At 42.8% G+C, this 17,078-nt stretch overlaps 1 protein-coding gene across 1 annotated transcript in view; it reads right to left on the bottom strand.

Annotated features, from left to right (window-relative positions):
* Window positions 1–11,882, bottom strand: part of LOC119414891 (lysine-specific demethylase 4A) — a 47,557-nt gene extending 35,675 nt beyond the window's left edge. The window contains exon 1 of the mRNA XM_037682010.1: window positions 11,743–11,882. The gene's annotated coding sequence lies outside the window, so the exon portion shown is untranslated. The remainder of the gene's footprint in view (window positions 1–11,742) is intronic.
* Window positions 11,883–17,078: the final 5,196 nt, after the last annotated feature.

Below are 17,078 nucleotides of genomic sequence, written 5' to 3' on the forward strand. Positions count from 1 at the left end.
ACAGACGAGATGAGCGCCCCGCCATGGCAAGTTATCTAGGGGAAACACTGCAGATGTAACACAAAGCTTTCATTTATAACTTTTTTTTTCAGGAAAGTCATACAGTATAACTAACAATGTTCAGTCAGGTCCTCTGGACAGATTGTTGTTTGTTGAAACGTTTCGTCTTTTACCCAAAATACTTCTTCAGTCTAAGATCTTGCAAATCAGGCCAGGACTGTGCAGTTTACACTCATCTCCAGGCCAGCAGTCAAGCTTTCATGGATGAAGATGTTCACATTCTTGATGGAGAGGAACGCTGGTTTGAGAGGAGTGAAGAAAGCCATCTTTGTCAAAAGAAATCATTCATCAAACGGGGCAGGGGTCTCTGTGTTCAACTGTCCCCCTCTTAAAATGCTGTTATTATTATACTGTTATGAAAGTTAAATCTTGGATCCAGAACAGTGGCCCCATACTGAGACATTGTTTTGAAAAAACAGACTGGGAGGTCTTCAGACAAGTTGCTGAAAATGGAGGAGTGCTAGACTTGGACCAATACGCATCTTCAGTCCTGGGGTACATTGGTAAATGTACTGATGACGTCACCACCATCAGATATGTTAAGGGCTACCGAACAGAAAACCTTGGCTGAATGCAGAGGTGCGCACCCTGCTGGAAGCCAGGAACACTGCCTTCAGGTCTGGAAACTCACAGGAGCTGAGAAGGACAAGGAAAGAGCTGGTTGCTGGTATTAAGAGGGCCATGGCTACATATGCACAGAGAATCAAGGGTCAATTCACCTCACAAGACCCACGGAGCATGTGGAGGGGCATTAAGTGTATAACAGATTATAAAGGCAGAAGCGAACAATGCCCTGAAGACTAGGGGTGTAACGGTACACTAAAATCACATTTCGGTTCAGTTGAATTTCAAGAAGGGCTCGGTTTGGTTAATTTTCAGTACAAAAAAAGACCAAAATGAAGACTTACAAAATGTTTATTTTGAAAATATGCCAAGTAAACAATAAATAAATAAATAAAAGCGACCCATTTGGATGATATTTTAAATAAACGGCACTCTTTACAATAAATAAATTATACTAACAATAATGAAAATCTCAACCTCTTGGACCTGCTCCCACAGGTGGGACAGGTCCCTGGAAAAGTTCAGAGTTCACTCATCACAGACTTTTTAGCTAGAGGTGATCTCTGGTGGATTTCTCTGAAGAGGAAGACTCAGCTGCTGTCTCTGTCCCAGACTGGAAATAAAAAACAAAAGGTTTAAAAAAAAGACTTAAGATTATAATTTTAAATAAAAAAAGTTAATTAGATAATAATAAAAGAACAATACCTCTTCTTGAACGGTTGTTAAGAGGTGGTTGAATCTCTCAGTCATCATCATCATCATCAGGGCAGGGCTTTAATCTGGTCCAGGGCTTGTTGACGATCAGTTTTATCTTTTTCATAAAGTGCTGCTACAACTTTTTGGCTGAAGTGTTGACGTGATGTGATGTCGTAGCGAGGCTCAAGAACTTTAAAGCCGGCACATCAACAACAGAAACGTAGATCCAAACTTTAAAAACTCCTACTTCTTGTGTTATTGCTCTGGACTGATCTGAATGACCTGATAAATGTTGTTTAAATGCTGCTGTTATCGCTCTTTGCAACAAGCTGCTAGAAGAGACGTTCACGTTCGGATGATGTCGTTTCAAGAGTGTTAACAAGTTAGACGTGTTGCTGCTGCAGATCCACTCTCCGTGAAACAACATCGACACACAGCTTTGGATTTGTTCACTTGTCTCAACAAGAAATCCATAATGTTCCCAAACAGGAGACCGCAACGACATGCAGGGCTGCTAATGCTATGCGTGCTGCGAGATAATAGCACCATGTTGAAACACGCTTAGGAAGTTTAGTTACGCGGCGCATAATCTCTCATTAATAAAATTTAATGAGTGTAAAAATAACGGAAACAGTACGCACGTGGACCGAACCAAACGTGTCGTACCGAAACGGTTCGGTACACCCACGTGTACCGTTACACCCCTACTAAAGACCCATCACTGCCTGATGCCCTCAACAAGTTCTACGCAAGCTTTGAATACCCGAACAGACCACCCAGAACCAGCCTCACTTCACCACCGGATGAAGAGCTTCTCTGCGTGAACTCAGCAGAAGTAAGGAGTACTTTCAGGAGGATTAACCCTCACAAGGCAACCAGTCCAAATGCTTTTTTATGGCCATGAAAGGACAAACACTTAACATCTATCAGCTCTGAATCTTCTGCACCTTAAAGGCTCCAGTATACTGCCGCGTACGTCCGTTCACGCGTACGCAAGCATGTACTGTACGCAGAGGGTTCAGACTTTGTACTCCAGCGTACACCCCGAACAGCTGCAGAGCAGCTTCACAGAGAAGGGGCGTTTACCTTCAGGACAAATTGAGGTTGCCGATTGGTCATTTGCTGACACGCCTACTGGATTGATTGACAGGTCAAAAAAAAAAGCGAGCGCTGGCAGCCTCAGCCACAGTGGTGTTTTGTGTTTATATGTTGTTAATAAAAAGTTCTAAAAAATGGCAAAAAACCAGGGAGCGCTGGTCCTGCAGTCCACACATCAGACTAGCCCACCAGGAAATCTCCAGACCCTCCTGCAGCCACGCTGGACCTGGGTTTAATTCGCTCGTGACAAATTCCTTCATTTCTCACCATTTCAGTCATGGCATCAATGGAGGAGGAAGAGATCACTGCCTCTTGGCAAAAAAACAAAAGAAAAATCCAGATCAGAGATGAAGAAGGGAAATTTATACATTGGTATCGCATACAAAACAGTCCGTCGCTGGGCAGTTTATTGTGCGACACCGCGTACGCGTATGCGGTCATAAAAATTTGAGCTTTGCACGGACATGCCACAGGGGGTACGCTCATACCTCCGCGTACATACATGCGTACCTCTGCGTACCTCTGCGTATGGACGTACGCGGCAGTATACTGCACCTTAAGGCTCCAGTATGCTTGCATGTCCTGTCAGCTGTGCGGAAACTGTGTGCACTGTCCGCAGAGGGTTGAGACTTCATACTCGAGTGTCCACCCTGAGCGGCTGCAGAGCAGCTCCACAGACAAGGGGCATTTACCTTCGGAACAAATTGAGGTCGCCGATTGGTCATTTGCTGACACGCCTACTGGATTTATTGACAGTCACAAAAAACAATGAGAGCTGGCAGCCCAAGCCGCAGCTGTGTACTGTGTTTATATGTTGTTAATAGGGCGGCTGTGGCTGAGTGGTTAGAGCAGTCGTCCTCCAATGCAAAAGTTGGGGGTTCAAATCCACCAGCAGTCGCATGCCGAACTGTCCCTGGGCAAGACACTGAACCCCTCATTGCCTCTGATGTGTGTACCATCAGTGTTTGAATGTGATAAAGCTCTGATTAATCTTTTTAGAATGATTTGTTCGATTATCTTTGTAGAGATCTAGTGGAGTGCTGTATGAATGGGTAAATGAGGACACAGATTGTAGTGTAAAGAGCTTGGAGTATCTTTATCAGATAGAAAGGCGCTATACAAGTACAGTCCATTCCATTAAAGTAATTGAGAAGGGGTTCTCTGCAGACCAAAAGTGTGCATTTCTGAATAGGCGTTTCTAGAGGGCAAACGCTGATTGGCTAACTGTATTAAATGTGAAGTTAGCAAGCTAGCACGAGATCCTGAACAGTTTCAAACATTTTGTTGCTTCTAGTTCTTTATTTGACACAGTTACTAATGGAAAATTAGCCACTTCACTTAATAATCAAACTTCTACTAATCAAATCCCTCCTACAAGTCAATCCTCAGTTAATCACAGCTTCTCTTTTTCTCCATTCTCAGTCAGTGAGGTCAATAAACTGTTAAAAGATCTTGATCCTAAAAAATCTGCAGGTCCAGATGAACTTCCACCTTATTTCTTAAGGCTGGCTGCTCATATCATCACAGTCCCTGTGATCCACATCTTCAATCTCTCCATAAGATAAAACTCCATCCAGACACTTGGAAAACAGCCTTTGTTCTTCCTTTGCTGAAGGGAGGTGACCCCACCTCACTGAACAACTATCGACCAATCTCTAAACTCTGCATTTTAGCCAAGGTTCTAGAAAAACTGATAAACTCTCAAATCAAAAATTACCTGGACTCATTTAACATCTTACCTCCACATCAATCTGGTTTCAGGAAACAACACAGCACAACCACTGCTTCACTGAAGGTTCTTAATGATGTTGAAGCACTGGATGCTAAGGATTATTGTGCTGCACTTTTCTTATACCTGTCTAAAGCTTTTGACACTGTGGATCATAACATCTTGTGTCATAAACTCTCAGAAATTGGTTTCTCAGAACACACCATTAGTTGGTTCTCCAACTATCTCTCAGACCGGAGGCAATGTGTTCAACATAATGGTACTTCCTCCAGTTATTTAACAGTCAACAATGGTGTACCACAAGGCTCAGTCTTAGGACCCACCCTCTTTACAATCTACATACATAATGTAGGTAAAAACATCCCTAATGCATCCATACATTTCTATGCTGATGACACAGTTGTTTATTGTCGAGCTAAAACAGTTGCTAAGGCTTTCCAGCTTCTGAAATCTGCATTTAACATCATCCAGACTGATTTGTTTCACCTCAAACTTGTCCTAAATGCCGAAAAAACCAAAGGGATGCTTTTTTCAAATAGGAAGTTGGTCCCAGCAGTTCTTCCTCCGATTTTATCCTCAAATGGTGTCCCCATTGAGTTTGTTGATTCCTATAAATATTTGGGTATCTTGGTCGACTCACATCTCTCTTTTAAGCTTCATGTGAAAAACTTGGTAAAAAAACTGAAAGTTAAACTGGGTTTCTTTTTCAGAAACAAATCCTGTCTAACTCTGAACGCTAGAAAATGCCTTGTATCTGTGACTTTCCTTCCCTCAATTGATTTTGGTGACATTATTTACATGAATGCTCCTACAAGAACCTGCAGATGTTGGATGCTGTCTATCATGGTGCACTAAGATTCATAACTGGCTGTGATTATCGTACCCACCACTGCACCCTGTATTCACTGGTTAACTGGACATCATTAACTTCACGCAGACTCTCTCACTGGTACATTTTCATCTTTAAATCACTTCTTGGTCTGCTGCCTTCATACATCTCCTCCTACATGTCTCTGCGTGAGTGCAGCTACGGCGTGCGCTCTCAGGACATTATTACCTGCAGTGTTCCCTCAGTGAGGACTGAACTAGGCAAAAGGGCCTTCTCCTACTCCGCTCCTGTTTCCTGGAATATCTTACAAAAAGATTTGAAGCTCTCGACCTTGACCTCTCTAAGTGGCTTTAAGAATCTGTTGGACTCCTGGCAGTGACCAACGCAGACATGTTCCTGTTTTTAGTTTTCTACATTCGCCTTAGAAGCTAGCTTTTTTTATGTTGCTTTTCCTTTTTTTAGCCATCCTATTTGTTAAAAAAATAATAATAATCTGTATGCCTTTTTATATTTGTTTATTGTTGTTGCTGTTGTCCATTGTTGTCATCATTCTTTGTTGAAATCAGGTCTCTCTTGTAAATGAGTCCTCGAGGCTCAATGGGATTTACCTGTCTAAATAAAGGTTGAATGAAGTTAAAAGGTAAAATCCTTTGTCCCAAAGCCAGTGTAAGTGTTCTTGTTATTTTGGTTATTTTATTTTTCGTTCTTTATGAATTGATTGTAATTATTTTGAATTCTGATTTTATTGTTGTTGTATATTTACTTTCTTATGTTTTTGAGTGGCACTAGATGCATTTTTTACTCTTTTTTTTTATCCATCTCAACTGTAAAGTACTCTGGTCAGCTGCTGTTTTTATGTAATATATAAATAAATTGACATTGAACTGGTTAACATCATCATAGACATAATATGTCTGTAGTTAACACAATCTTCCAATAACGCCTTGTTTGTCATTGTCCAATTAGATGTGTCCCTCCAGATACGCCTTCCGTATTTGTCTGCAGAGATACCTAATTGAAGTAATTTGCTATTTCAAACAGCTTAGTAAGGACCGTATCAATGCCATGAGATATATAAAGCTTTGTCATTCAAAAACTCTTCCTTTATTTTGCTATTTTTATTCTTAAGCATTTTACATGAGATTTCCATGTCATCTTCTCATCAATAATGACATATATTAATAGTTTTGACTTGAAACACCATAACATAACATATGTAGCAGACGTCTGCTGCATGCGTTTCTCTTTTGATATAGCTGGGGGTGTTGTTTCAGGGACACGTTGGCTCAAACTTTATTGTGCTTCGTCTTCTGACTCTCAGCATATTCTATCGAGTGGAAACTCTTCAGATGGAACAAGTTAGATTTGTTCCCACCGCTAGTTAGTACGACTCTCCGTCACATTTTGCAGCACACTGAAACCTGCAGTTTCTCTTTCTCTTCACTTGTGAAAACAGTATCAATCTGATGGTCATGGGCACTCACTTTGAAGTGAAAACTTAACGCGCGTTGGAGCCTAGCCTAACTTGCTACCATTGACCACAGCCGCTGACGCCTTCTGGACTCAAGCTCTGCGTAACGTTTACGTCCCCAAGCACTTTTGTAGTTGTGTCGCACCTTTTCATGTTCGGGTTGAAACTGAAGCAGCCGCTTCAACCCGAACAAAAAAAGAAATGCATCAGTGAAACGCTGTAATCATATCGAAATATCAAAAATGTGCTTAAAACTCATATCATCGTTTTGAATAAAAAGTATATTGCAACATATAACTTGCCATGGCGGGGCGCTCATCTTTTCCGCGATTTTTGTTCAGGGGGTACAGCGGACAGAAACGCGTCCTAAGCTGAGCAGCGCGCTGTTTAAACCAACAGTTTTAGAGCAGGGTGTGCGAGAGGAGAGAGACAGAGACACATCTTAGCCACGCAACGTCTAAACCAGGTGTGCCCAACCAGTCGCTCGCGGGCGACTGAAGCCTTGACTTGTATTCTCACAGACATAGTCTCGCGAGTTTTGGGTGCGAGCTGGTTCCCAGTCGCCCGCGAAGCGAAGCCTTGACTTGTATTCTCACAGACATAGTCTCGCGAGTTTTGGGTGCGGTGACACAGCGCTCTCACGAGACTTTAGGCTCAGTAGTTAAGGTCGGTGCGCAGAAAACATGGATGGAAAACTAGCGAACAAGCAAACGAAAACTTATTATTTTCACACAGAGTGGGAGGAGGAGTATTTTTTTGTTTATTCTAATTCGAAGTCCATTTGCCTCATCTGTAATTCGAGCGTTGCCTTACCCAAAAAGTGTAACTTGGAGCGGCATTTCAAGACGATGCACAAACGGTTTGAGACAGATTTCCCTCTTAAAAGTTCTTTACGGACTCAGAAAGTGCTGGAGCTAAAAAACAAGCTTGCAGCCCAGCAATCAGTCTTCACTCGGCCCAGCACAAAAGGTAAAGCTGCTACGATAGCTTCCTACCGTGTTAGCCGCATCCTGGCTCAACATAAGAAGTCTTTCAGCGATGGACAAGTTATGAAAGAAGCGTTTATTGAGGCTGCAGATGCGCTTTTTCATGATTTTAAAAATAAAAGTGAGATCGTAGCTGCTATTAAAGACGTGCAGTTGTCCAGACAAACAGTGACACGGCGATGTGAGGGAATGGCTGTGGATGTGGAGGAGCAGCTAAAAAAGGACGTGGAACAATGTGAGTGTTTCTCTCTTCAGTTTGATGAGTCGACAGACATGGTGGATGTAGCCCAGCTGTGTGTTTTTATCAGAATGGCCTTTGCAGACATGAGTGCAAAAGAGGAGCTGCTCACCATCTTGCCTTTGAAGGGACACACAAGAGGAGAAGATATTTTTAATGCGTTTATGGAGTTTGTTAATAAAAGCAACTTGCCCCTCTTTAAACTAATTTCTATAACTGATGGCGCTCCAGCAATGACTGGTCACACCAGTGGATTTGTTGCACTCTGCAAGCAGAATGATGCTTTCCCAGACATTTTGCACTATCACTGCATCATCCACCAACAGGCCCTGTGTGAGAAGATTTTAAACATGAAGGAAGTGATGGATGTTGCCATGAAAACTGTGTGCTCTATAAGGGCCAGGAGTCTGCAGAGGAGGTTGTTCCAGGCTCACTTGGAGGAGGCAGGAGCAGACCACACAGACCTGCTGCTGCACCTGGACGTCAGGTGGCTAAGCAGAGGTAAATTTCTGGACAGATTCAGTGAGCTGTTGCCTGAGATCAGGGATTTTCTGAAGCTGTCAGATCATGGTGAACATTCAAAACTAGAGGACACCCAGTGGCTTTTGGATTTAGCCTTCCTCACAGATCTCACCAGCCTGCTCAATGAACTGAATTTGGAGCTTCAGGGAAAGGACAAAAACATAATCCACATGATCAGTTCTGTGAGCACCTTCAAAAGCAGGCTGCAACTGCTCACAAGTCGGCTGCAACGCAGGGACCTGCGAAACTTCCCACACATGGAGGCAGAGCTACAGCGCCAAGGGAAAGAGGTCCCACAACTGGACAGTGCACACTATTCTAAGCAGGTTCAGAGCATCTCAGCAGAATTTGAGAGACGATTTACTGACTTTTCCTCCATCGAGCCTGTTACCAGCTACATGTGTTATCCTTTTGGAAATGTTGATGTGGATGACATTGTGTCCAAATTGGTGTCCGTGTTTCAGCTGGACAGCTCTGGTGTTGAAAATGAGGTGTTGACTCTGCAAAATGACATTGGGATCAAATCCAGAGCATCACCTGGCGTGGATGGAGAGTTCTGGAGTCTGCTGTCAGAAGAAAAGTATCCTAACATCCGAAGATGTGCTTTGAACTTAACAGCACTTTTTGGATCTACCTACCTGTGTGAGTCTGCTTTTTCACACATGAAAATCATCAAGTCCAAAAACAGATCCACAATGAATGATGATCATCTGGAGACCTGCCTGCGCCTCGCAACCACCTCATACTGCCCAGCTTATGAGACCCTGGCCTCCTCCTCTCAGTGTCAGAAGTCCCACTAAGGTAGAGACACATTTATTTTATACAGCTTGCATAAAAAGTTGTCTCCTATAGACACATCACGTTCTGTTTTATTTACTTTAAAGAAGTGAGGAGTAGGGATTGATGAAAAATTATGTTTGTTGATAATGAGACTGGACGAGTAGCTCTCGGCAAATTGCCGACTTCAAAAGTAGCTCTTGGTTCAAAAAAGGTTGGGCACCCCTGGTCTAAACCAACAGTTTTGGAGTTTTATTTGCCGGGGGGTGGGGGTGGGGGGTGGACAGATGCAAATCTGAGCCGTGCACGGTTTGTACCGAGAGTTTTCTAGTGGAGGGGGTGCGTTCAGCGTGAGGGTTCAACATTTCAACATGAAGGAAGAGGCTGCCTTGAGCTTTGTAGCTAATGCACCTGCATTGCGAGCTGCTAGTTTAGCGTTACGTCAGTGCCGACAGGTCGTTGGGGGTGGGGTTCGGTAGACGGGGCGCCCCGCTTGTATAATGGTAGGGGAAACACTGATATATATATATAAATTTTAATTAACCTTTATTTAACCAGGCAAATCCCATTGAGATCACTGATCGGGCTGAGATGGTGTAGGGGCAGGGCAGCCGACATGGGACCTGAAGGTCCTGGGCTCGATCCCCTGTCATTGCTCATCTCGTGGTGTCTGAGCAGGACACCTAATCCCGAATTGCTCCCTGGGCGCTTACATAGCTGCCCAATGCTTCACCTGGGTGTATCCCAGGTGTGATGGGTTAAATGCAGAGACAATTTTGTCTTTGTATGGGAACATACAATGATGACAACACACAGCACTTTATTATTATTTTTTGCAAGGAAGGCCTGGGCCTGAAGGCAGACTTAGGTCGTTTTCACACCAGATAGTCCGGTAGACTCGGTTCGGGACCAATATTCATGAGCTTTTGTTTACATTTGAGCTGGTGAGTTTGCATTCACACTGCACTGTGCAGTCGAGTCAACCTGTTGAATCAACCTATTCCCCCGCTCGCCTGTGGGGGCGCTGCACCAAGAACTACTGAAAGAAACGACACAAAAACCTCTGAAGACACGTCTTCTTCTTCTTCTTCTGTAAATAAAAATAAAAACGAAGTGGCATCAAGTTTTAGCAGTTTTAGGAGTTATATTTTGTCATTTTTCAAAAATGGACACTAGCATGAGCAGAAGATGAGGCAGAAGACCCTGGAGAATATTGTTTATCCACACAAGGCAGCTGACGGCTACATATAAGGTCAGAGCAATGCGTGTTTGTTTACCCTGCGGAGCGGGGCTCGGTCTGTTTACATTCACACTGTACTCGAACCGCACTGGAGTTTTCTTCTACCGGACCGAGACCTAGGTTTTAGCCCGGGCCAGAGTTCGCCTTTTTGTTCCGTGACAGAGTTCGATGGCGCGTTCACACCTCCCCAAACGAACCGGACTTTCTAGGAAAACGAGCTAGAGTTCGATTAAAGCGGACTAAACAGGGCTGGTGTAAATGCACCTTAACATGCATGTTTTTGGTCTAAGGGAGGAAACCGGAGTGCCTGGAGAAAGTCCACGCAAGCATGAGAAGAACATGCAAACTCCACAAAGAAAGACCCCAGGTCCAACTGAGGATTGAACCCAGGACATTCTTGCTGTGAGGCAACTGTGTTAACCACTGAGTCGTCGTGCTGCCATGGTGCTATTGATAAGACTGCGCTTGTTACAAGATCTCAGACTGAAGAAGTCTTTTGGATAAAAGATGAAACGTTTCAACAAACAAGAATCCGTCCAGCGGACCTGAATTAACCTGGTTAGATTTATCTACCTGGATTATTGCGCATGCATCAGGACATACAGTATAAACCCAATGACCAGCAAAATGACAACTAGGAAACAACCTGAATCTCAATCTAGTTGGACGTTTATGATGGCAATTGAAAAACAAGTTGCACCAAAATGCAAACTATGTTTTCAGATCACTATTTAAGTTTTTACCCTTCACTTTGATCTAAAAAGCCCAAACTACTAACAACCATGTGTTATTTTAATATTTGTTGTTTTCCCAGTTTTGGGCTGTAGCATAACAATATACAAATAAAATAAATTAAACTAAACCTCCAGCTGACACTTAAAATTTTTGCCTGCATATTATGGTACACAAAAAATAAAGCTTAAAGCTTTAGTCGCCACTGATTGGTTAAACCCGGCTCTCAAAGCGTCCCTTTAATTCAGCCCGAACCCGGAAGCCAAGTGCTAGCTAAAGAAACATGAGCTAAATCGACTGTGCTGCGAAACATAACACAGTTAGCTAATCAGATAGCATTGCCCTGCCACAAGTCCTTAAACTCATGATGCAAACATGACAACGATAAGTAATGCACGTAAATTAAAGGACATTTTGTGTAAAACTTTGTGCACTTCTTAAACGATGGTACTGCTGTAACTACATTAAGTCATTAAACCGGAGATGGGATGAGACTATGCTCTGTATCACAAAATGTATGGTGGCTACGTTGCAGTCTGCCCAGATCATGTTAGGCGTTTTGTTTAAAACGCACCGAAACAGCTCCAGGTTTTCCATTTGAATTATTCTCTTTTTTGAACGACTGAACTTAGTTATTTAACCAGCTACGGTGAAATCATACATCAAATCAATAATCATTAATAATGTCTATAACCGAGTATAGCCTACACCCGGCCATTAGCTTAAAGCCAAATTAGCTTAGCTAATGCACAAGTTTCTATTCTGCATTCAAGCGACGTCGACTTGTAGATACTACTTACGCCTTGGCCTTAGTTGAATCGGGTGTCGTCCTTCGTGTTGTAAATATACTGTAAAGAATCAAATCAAAATGGAAGCATAACAGAGAAAACATAGCACGCTAGCAAAAACCCTTGTAAGAACAAATCCTCCATTACCGCCTCTACGCATGCCCACGCAGCTGTTTACCACAACACGCATGAGACGCGTTCAACCAATCAGAGGTTTCTGTTTTTTTAAGAAAACTTTATTTATCAAAAACAAGTACAAACAAGTATGGCAATTCACAATAGTGTAAATCTAAAAAAGGAATACAACATGCGGGGTATATATATTTTAGGATTAGGATTAACATGCATTAGTGGGCAATTCCATTAACATTTCATACAGGTCTTCATATGTTTCAATATATTTCAGAGCTTTCAAATATCAGAATCAGAACCAGAACACGCTTTATTATCATTGTACCAGAATACAGTGAAATATAATTGGAATTCAGATTTAAAAAAAAGTTAAAAACTAGGGATGATCTTAGCACTCAGTTTATGAATAAAGAATTTTGCCAGACAAAATACCAAATTACAACTGAGTCCCATTTTTTTGTTTATCAATAATACTCCAAAGGTTACTATATCTCTGGAAATAGATTCAGGAAGTGCAATTTTCGGTGTGATCCACACCTGATCCACAACCAATCATAGGTCGGCAATGATCTCCATTTCCCCCTCTAAGCATGTCCACGCAGCTCACAATTTGTTTACCACAACACGCATGAGACACATTCATGCATTCAGAGGTCGGGAATGATGGCTCATTCTCTGGCTCAACCAACCAGAGGGCACAAATGATGGCTCATTCTGTGGCTAACCCTGATCCCATATCAACCCTTATTAATAAACATCCTGCAAATATAGTTACAGGTTTTATTCCTAAGCTTTCAACAAAGTGTATGATGAAGATGGTTATTAAAACTATGATTTAAAATGTTTACTAAAACTACAAACTATATTTAAAAAAGTTAAATATATTTATCCAGATGCATGCTGAATAATCCAGGTAGAAAAATCTAAAAAAGTTAAATCTGGTCCTCTGGACATTCAAAAAAAACAAAACAAAGCAAATCAACAAAAAAAAATGTAAAAACATTTTGTCTCTCATCCGAGAGACTTCCTCAGTCTGAGGTGCTGTATTCAGCTCAGTCTCTTAAATAACACATTCTCAGAGTGGATCAACCAGTTTTGCTGCTGACAACCAAAACCAGCTGATCACATGCTCAAGAAGGACCATCAGCCTAACAATGGATCATTAGCACACTGATGGCTGTTTACTGTTCACAGAGGGCTGAGTGATACTAGCAACCACAGCATTGTCTTGGGATCTAGCTGTTTTTTGTTTTGTTACCTTTTTCCTTTTAGCCATCCTATTTGTTAAAAAAAAAAAAAACAACAAAAAAAACTGTAGTATGAGTTTTTATAACTGCTTATTGTTGTTGCTGTTGTCCATTGTTGTCATCTTTCTTTGTTGAAATCAGGTCTCTCTTGTAAATGAGTCCTAGAGGCTCAATGGGATTTACCTGTATAAATAAAGGTTGATTGATTGTAAGAGGGGGACAGTTGAACCCGGAGGCCTCCACCCCTGTTTAACGATGGACATTTCTTTTCACAAAGATGGCCTCCTTTACTCCTCTCTCAAACCATCGTTCCTCTCTGTCCAGGATGTGAACATCTTCATCCCTGAAAGAGTGACCGCTGGCCTGGAGATGAGTGTAGACCGCAGAGTCCTGGCCTGATGATGTTGATCTTCTGTGCTGGGCCATCCTTTTGGCCAGTGGCTGTTTAGTTTCCCCGATGTAAGACTGATCACCCTCCTGACACTGAACAGCATACACAATATTACTCTGTTTGTGCTGGGGGACTGGATCTTTGGGATGAACCAGTCTTTGCCGTAATGTATTTTGGGGTTTAAAAGCCACTGGGACGTTATGTTTAGAAAATAAACGTCTCAGTTTCTCTGATACTCTCTCAACATATGGAATGACCACTGGTCTGGGTCTGGGTTCCTCCTTTTCACCTGTTGGCTGACTGGAGTCCTGTTTGGGTTTCTTCTCTGCTTTCAGTAAGGCCCAGTTAGGATATCCACATTGCTCTAGAGCCTGTCTTGTGTGGGATTTCTCCTTCTGCCTGGCTCCCGAGTTAGTGGGGACGCTGTCTGCTCTGTGATACAGAGTCCTGATGACTCCTAACTTGTGCTCCAAAGGGTGATGGGAGTCAAACTGCAAATACTGGTCTGTGTGGGTGGGTTTGCGGTACACCTCGGTTTGCAAATGTCCTCTATCAGAGACTGAGATCTCACAGTCCAAGAAAGCCAACCTGCCATTTTTTACATCTTCTCGTGTGAACTTGATGTATTTATCCACAGAGTTGATGTGGTCAGTAAAATGTTGGACTTCCTGAGATTTAATTTTAACCCAGGTGTTGTCAACATACCTGAACTAATGACTTGGTGGTGTCCCTGAAAAGGACGTCAAGGCTCTCTTTTCTACCTCCTCCATGTACAGGTTGGCAACAATAGGAGAAACTGGAGACCCCATAGCACACCCATGTTTCTGCCTATAATATTGCTCCCCATACGTGAAGTAGGTTGACTGCAGGCACAGTTTCAAGAGTTGACACAGTTGTTCTGTAGAAAGCGTGGTCCTGCTGCTCAGAGTGGTGTCTGATTTTAATCTTAAACTGACCACCTCTACTGCATCATCAACAGGAATGCACGTAAAGAGTGATGTGACATCAAAAGAGACCATTGTTTCATCAGTCTCCATGATGACATCCCTCACCTTATCCACAAAGTCCATGGTGTTCTGTATGTGGTGTTCTGAGCTGCCAACTAAAGGGATGAGTACAGACGCCAGATATTTGGAAACATTGTAAGTGACAGAGTTAATCATGCTAACAATTGGTCTTAAAGGTACACCTTGTTTGTGGATTTTAGGTAAACCATACAGACTAGGTGTGGCCTCCCCTGGGTACAGTCTGTGGTACAGAATACGGTCAATAGCCTTGTCCTGCTCCAAAATTTTCAGGCAATCTATTAACTTCTTCTTGTAACCACTTCCTGGATCTCTTTTCAGAGGTTCATAAGAGGTTAAGTCACTAAGGAGTGTCATAACTTTCTCATGATAGTCTTTCTGGTTCAAAATCACTGTGCACCTTCCTTTGTCTGCTGGGAGAATGATGATGTTTTTGTCCTTGCTAAGAGTGGTGAGTGCATCCCTCTCCTCTCTACTGATGTTGGAAGGTGGTGGTTTGGCATTGCTGAGGCAGGATGAAACTTTGATTCTGAGCTGTTCTGCTTCAGCCTCTTTAATTTTGTTGTTGCGGATGGGTGACTCAGTAGCTGTGATCATCTCCACCAGAGGAATTCTACTTGGTGCAACCGCAAAGTTCAGTCCCCTGGCAAGAATCTCTGTCTCCGGCTGGGTGAGCTGTCTGTCAGATAAATTCTTCACCCACTTTTCTGTCTCCCTGGCATGTAATTGACTGCTGGAGTGTTGTCCTACACTGAATGTGTTGTTATTGGAATAGTGATGGTGTTGATGAGTTATTAGTAAGTTAAACTTGTTTTGTTGTCGAGTCTTGGACTTGACATGCTGTGCTAAGCGTGCCTGATCTGTACAGTCCAACACTTGCTGAAGTGTGGTCTGATCTAGACACGTTGTTAGTTTCTGTTTAATGTGATCTTCTTTGGCCCTCAAGGCCTCAATAGTAAAATTGGTCTGTCTCACCCGTTCATTCAGCAGCTGGGTCTGTGCCTTCTGAAGGATCTTGCTTGCCCGGTGCCCGCTGACCGATGATTTTAGTTCCAGCCTCTTGGGAATGATGCCACTTTGTAGGAATGCGCGATATATACGGTTTACTGAAGAAACAATAGCAATTTAGCCTACGATATAGATCTGTCTTCTACCGACTAACCGCAGTAATGCTGTGTCTGATGTAAAATCAGAGTTTTCAGTTTAATCGTTACTTTTTTTTTGTTCTTTTTTGTTTTTTGTTCACTCTTTCAGAGATGAAGATGTTCACATCCTAGACGAACGATGGTTTGAGAGAGGAGTAAAGGAGGCCATCTTTGTGAAAAGAAATTGTCCATCATTAAACAGGGTTGGAGGCCTCCGGGTTCAACTGTCCCCCTCTTACAATGCTGTGATTGCTAGTATCACTCAGCCCTCTGTGAATAGTAAACAGCCATCAGTGTGCTAATGATCCATTGTTAGGCTGATGGTCCTTCTTGATCATGTGAGCAGCTGGTTTTGGTTGTCAGCAGCAAAACTGGTTGATCCAGTCCGAGAAGGTGATATTTAATGGTAGTCATTGTTCAGGCCAACAAGTTGTGGTCCTTTTAAAAGACAGGCACAGGCAGATTGGTGTCACCTGGTGATGAGCGGCTGAGATCACGTAGGAGCTGTGCAGCGTAAGTAAATGACAAAATTCAGGTAAACCAAACAAATTAAATTAAAATAAATTTAACTCAGGTAAAACAATCGAATACATTAATATTTTTCATAAAAATTTTGTTATTACTAACCTGTGCTTTTTTGTTTCAATAAAACAAACTGGACGAGGAGACGGACAGTCTTGAGAGCTACCTGGACGCGTGCTTTGAGAATATAGTGATGGGTAAACCTCAGAACACCGCGCCCACAGCTACTCCAACATCCAAACGCACGCGTTCAGAGAGCTCAAGCGGCGCGTCCACATCTCCTGAGAAAAGCTTCACCGATGTTCTGGAGTCCATCGACAAAAAGTTAACAAGTTTAGATGCCCGACTGGCTCTCGTTGAAGCTCTCCACAAAGAATTTCAAGCGTTGAGGGAATCTCTGGAGTTCAGCCAAGCTCAGGTGGCGTCGCTAGCTGCAGAAAACCAATCTCTGAGGGGAGACGTTAAAGATCTCACAGAGAGGATGACGCAGATATCCGGAGAAAACAGGAAAATGAAAGAGTCCGTCCTGGACCTTCAAGCTCGGAGTATGCGGGATAATCTTGTCCTCTGGGATCCCTGAACGAGGAGAGGAGGACGCAGAAGCGACGATCCGTGAGTTTATCCAACGTGAGCTGAAACTCCCAAGTGAGACCGTAAAAACGTTCACTTTCCATCGTGTTCACCGGCTCGGAGGTAAGAGGCCCGATAACAAGCGACCTCGCCCAATTATAGCTAAATTTGAGCATTATAAACAGAAAGAGCAGGTGAGAAGTCAGGGCAGAGAGCTGCGTGGAAAAGATTTCAGCGTTAATGATCAGTTTCCTAAAGAAATACTCGACCGGAGGCGAGTTTTATTTCCAATCAGGAAAAAATTCATGTCTGAGGG

Source organism: Nematolebias whitei, chromosome 9 (assembly GCF_014905685.2).
Source record: "Nematolebias whitei isolate Nwh7 chromosome 9, NemWhi1, whole genome shotgun sequence".
NCBI lineage: Eukaryota > Metazoa > Chordata > Actinopteri > Cyprinodontiformes > Rivulidae > Nematolebias > Nematolebias whitei.